This window comes from Buceros rhinoceros, unplaced genomic scaffold (genome assembly GCF_000710305.1).
Source record: "Buceros rhinoceros silvestris isolate BGI_N320 unplaced genomic scaffold, ASM71030v1 scaffold17670, whole genome shotgun sequence".
Classification (NCBI taxonomy): domain Eukaryota; kingdom Metazoa; phylum Chordata; class Aves; order Bucerotiformes; family Bucerotidae; genus Buceros; species Buceros rhinoceros.
Window position 1 is genome coordinate 17651 of NW_010391537.1, and position 5308 is coordinate 22958.

The window sequence follows — 5308 nt, forward strand, 5'->3', positions numbered from 1 at the left end:
AGTGGCAGCAGATGCAGAGGGTGCAGCTTTCTAACATCGTTTTGGCTGCCTCCTCTTCCAGCATTTCAGAGTTTATTTTCAAAAGACAAATATTCAACACCTTCAGGAAAAAAACCACATAGTATCCCAGAAAAATAGAGATGAAGGACCCTCAGGAATCACCAGAGGGTCTCGAAGCAGCACTGCAACTTGCAGTTCCTCTGGATTCACTGGTTTTCTCTGGAGCTTCTTCAGCAAGCTGTTAGCCAGGGAAACTTGAGTTCCAGGGGGGACTAGGTGAACTCGAACGGGGTCACACTCCAGTGTGACTCCCTCACACTCCAGTGAGGCTGCAGTCTCTTGGGCCCTTGTGAAAACAAATTCCGCAACACAGTGCCCACTCAGTTACTCACGAGCAAGAGTATTTCCATTTCTCTCAGCCACATCCTTTTCCTGCCTAGAAGCAAGCACAATTTAGCAGCCAGTTAGAGGCTGTTTTTCATCCTTGATTTCATTACTGCATTGCCTTTTTCTTTCTCCGGCTCCCTCTTTGGTCTTTCTGGTGAAAACTCATACTTGCTGAAGATTAGCTTGAAAGGGACTTTAATGGGCCCAGAAGTTCTTTTACAAGTTGCAACAAGCGTGATCTCACACTTCCTCCATATTCCTTATGGATTCCTACTGATATCTGCACGTGATCCTGTGCTAAATTAGTGTGTATAGTCCACAGTAGAGCTATTTGCTATCAATTTAAACCTGATTACCCAGGGAAATGAAACTTTGTATTTACTTTCCCCCTCTATTTGTTTCCCCTTCCCCCACTATGTCCTCCAAAAGCTTTTGAACTCTTAGTATGAATTCTACCACATTTTTCATGTTTCAGTTTGCTCAGAGTTTTGTGAAAACTGGCAGCTGGATAGCGCAGAATGATCCATGTTATTGCTGCTCCCAGCTTCCTCCCCGTAAGCCGAAGGCAGAGTTCAGCACAATATACCCCATATACCCTGTGACGCTGCTGCCTGCTGGCCGAGGAGAACTCATATCCTGGCTAAGGAAGCAGCACAGGTATCCCTCTAAGCCAGTCAGCCACAGCGCAGGACCCAGATCTCCAGCCAAACTAGTAGCAGATTCTGGAAGAAGCTGGGAGTATCATGGTGGAGGAGATTGGAGAGGGAGCTCTAGGAAAGCAGACTTTATTAACTCCATCTGTCACAGAACAACTTATTTTTAATAGTACCTTCCCCTACATGGCTAGGAACCGTTTCCTTTCCTTCTCCATTTCCAGACACAACTCCTGTGTCTTTAGCAGCTCCATGAGCTCTGAATTCTTGGATGCTGCATTAGATGCATGCAGCATGGTGCCAAAAGCGGTCACAGGCCACAGAGAAAAGCCATGGAAGTGGAGAAGCTGCTGCTTGGCAGGAGCTGTAATGAGTTTATAGGAGAGGTGGAGGCAGGGAAGGAAGGTGGCTTCCACAGAGCTGCTGTAAATCTCCTCTCCACTATCGGAGCTGATCCTCCACCTTCTTTTGCTGTCGTCTCTGGCTCCCATTGTAATTACTGCTTATCCACATGCACTGGGAGATGGGTGGAAAACCAGATTAGCAAGTTAGAGGATTAGAGGATTAGCAAGTGCACGGATTTTGAAAGGCTAACATCGTGACCCTTCTTGGCATCAAATGCTGAGGTTCTTTGAATACTTGACTGCTTCTTTTCTGTCTGAATAGCAGTTGATCAGTTGGAGAAATCTACTCCAACTCTGGATATTGGCCTGCTGGGAAATGATTTTCCTTTATTTGCTTCACTTGTGTCTACCCAGATGTTTCTACACACCCTTGGGAGATTCCCCTTCCTTCCTACTGAGGGCGTGGTACAGCAGGTGAATCTGCTTTGCAATCCTCAGGTCTGTTGGTCGCTGTGGATGAGCCTGGGGGAAGGCAAGTCATGGGCAGGATGTAAAGGTAAGAGAACAATACTAGGGGTTGAACATATGTCCAGTGGGGAAAGGTCATAATGCTATCTGTCGTAGTCAGTAAAGCTGAAGATGAGCCATCTTTTCCTGCAGAAAGTCTTGCTGTGTTGGTGTTCTGCACAACCTTCAGCTTAAGCAAGTAAAACAGGTTTTGATGCAGCTGCTGACCAAAAGAGACTCCTCCTCTGGGGCTGCTGGCTGGAATTTGTGCTGGGGATGAGAGGATATTTTAAGGGTTATCTCAAGTTGCAATGTACTATTGTGACTGGGAGGGACCTGGGAAACTGTCAAAGCCCAACTGATCTGTTGGGAGCAGAGTACTTTTTGTCCAAATCTCACTATTTTTTTGTAAGTTTGGATTTGTAAAAAATCAGTTTTAAATCTGATTTGTGGAAATAGGTAGAAAGATACGGGTCCTTACATCTTTCTTAACTTAAAATGGTTGCTTTCTTCTACATCGAAGATGAGCTTGAAACCAGCAAGGTGCCTCCATTTCCTTGCAGTCTGTCTGTGCAGTCTGTCTGTGGTGGGCCTCTAACAAAGACACCTCTCCCACCTTTCCTTCCCCATGTTCCCATTCCCTCCTGCCTATTTTAGACAGGAGAGGCTGGAATGGTTTTCTCTTTGTCCTTTGGAATATTCTTTGGAGGCTGTCACACATGGTAGAGATGACGGGAAGTTATTGGAAGTTACATAAAGTCTTAAATAATGAACTCCAATCCAAATCACACTTTCCACTCTTGAACAATGTCTTAAAATAAGTAAACACTCAGCTGGCTGCTGTGAGCACCTCTCAGGGAAGAACACGATACTCTACAAACAGTGGTAAACCACCTTGTGAAGAGCAGGGGAGAAGGCTGACAATTAAGTTTTTAAAGCCAGAGTGGTTGAAAAGCTTTGAATTCTCACACTACACCACACTTTCCTATCAGAAAGTGAAATGCTTTCAGGATGAACATTTTTCTTGGGTAAAAACTTATTTCATCAAAAGTTTGGCACAGGGAAAGTTAAACTAAGTAACTTTGTTGGGTCAGCTTGATAGTAAATTTCGTGTCCATTCAAGCCTCCAAAATTTCTAACAAGAATAATTTTGGGCTATTGTTGTCTCTGTTGCCACTTATCAGCTGGGCTTCTTGCACAAGTGAACGTGTCACTGTCACTTCTACCTCTGCCTGCATGGTGGCAGTGAGTTTTGTGAGATGAGGAGGTTTCTGTGACACATTTTGGGCTTTTCAGGTGTTTTCATTAATGCTCAGCCTGACCCTTGCACAGACAGGGAGGCTGCAGAGTTAGAGCAGAGACTGATCAGGAAACATCTGAGGATAATGTGGTATGATCATGGTAGTGAGAAGAATGTTTCTCTCTTTGTTTCTCTCTTCTTGGAGAGGCGTTTCCAGCTGCAGCTGGAGTCCTTTGGTCAGAATTACCTTCTCAAGGAAGGACCTTAATCCTGAACCAGCTGTAGGTAGTTAAAAACAGTGAGCCTGTGCACCGCCCTGGGTGTAAGCGATCACTCCTTCATTGGTTATTTCATCTCACAGTACTTTGACAGAAATGAGTGTGTAAAAACGATCAATTGGATAAATTAAGGGCTAAAAAAAAAAAAAGCCAAAGAATTGATGGGAATAGGTGCATATATATGGATACAAGCTGGGAGTAGGTTTAAGGTGATGTCTGGAAATAGGCCCGGCAGGAGCATCTTGAATAGCTGCATCTCTTACTATTGTTGACTGAAGTTTTGGCTCCTGATGCCAACAAGTATCTGGAGGCTGACATCTGTTGTAAGAGTTACAGTTGTTCTACACATCCTCAAACAGGTAAACTGGTGAGGATAGACTTTGAGGGAAAGGATTTGTTAGGGTCCACTCATGTCTTTGAAGTCACAGTCTTTCTCCACTCTGCTAGTGCCTGGTAATGAGTCTTGGATTTCTGACAGTTTCTTCCACACTACATTTATGGGCAAAGATCAACACAATATATTCATACAGAGCCAAAAGCTTAATTAAAATCTTAACCTAATCAAGGCATAATAAAGTTATTATTAGTCCCATTGCAATAATACTAATACTTATAATCCAGATTAATACAGAAAAGCCTCATTAATAATAATACTCTTTAAACTGTTATAAAAGAATACTTACTAATACCTAATCCTCTTCTCCAATGTTTTCCTCACTACTCTGAGTTCTGTGGATAGTGGCAACAGCCTTTTCAAGCTGAGAGGTGGGGGGCTGACTCTGCAAGTCATCAGTGTCCTGAGTTGTTCACTGGGAGAACAACGTTCTTGGTGGTGGTCCCTTTAACCCCAGGACTGGAGTCTGCTTGAGGCTATTTTTACATCAGGGATTTTTTTTTTTTGTCTCATCACACCCTCTTTCCTTCTTGGTGGTTTCCAGGTAAAATTTGAAAGTTGCACAGCATCTTTCCCCAGCCTCAATTAACATAAAGGGCTATTTCTTGTTATGCAATGACTATCTATGTTTGTCATTTTACTATATATATTATCACAGAGATATAGCTAGAACAGGTTATACAGAAGTTACTTGACCACTAGCACCTTTTAAAGAAAACTAACACCAGCTCAGGTCAAGATAAGCCTGGGGACATCCAGAGTACCAAAACCTGTATCTTGCACTAAGAATTTCAAAATTGCATTTACCAAGCATCATCAGTTCTTTGACAGATACAGACCTTAAAATAGTGTTGTATCCTGTGGCTTCGAGAGGAGGTCTCCAAATGCAAGGAGCTGTCATGAATAGGGTCCACATGTCAGTCTGCGCGATCGATCTATGTTGATAAACGGTCATATTAGTGTTGCTGCAGCTTACCCATCGCAGAAGTGTGATGGAGTCATCAACCGTGTCACTCATCATTGCACATCATTTTATCAGGAGAAAGTCTTACTGCTACAGGGTTGTAGTGAAAGCTGGTGGGATGATTTTTTGTTCCAGGGTGCAAGGAGATTTTGTGTATTCCTTTCCATTCCCCCCCACCCCGCCCCATATTTTTTGGTCTATTTATGTTGTATCGTCTTTGGGACAAGGACTATATTGTCCTCTCTTTTCTTCTTTCTCTGACATACATTTGCAACTTTGTTTTCAACCTTTAGTCTCAGATGCGTCTGGAGAGAATCAATACATCTGATATTTCTACAAAGGTTTTTGTAATCAGCAATGCTCGCAAGCTTCCCCTTGGCTTTTGACGAGCAGAGACTCAGGGCGCTTTTCAATCCCAGAAAGAGCTTTTTCCCCCCTCCCTTAACAAGAAAAAATAAGCCAAATGCAAAGAAATTATTAAATTTTTGTTAAAATACAACTTCCCTGTACCTTACGCTATGCTTGTCTACAGGACAGGGCC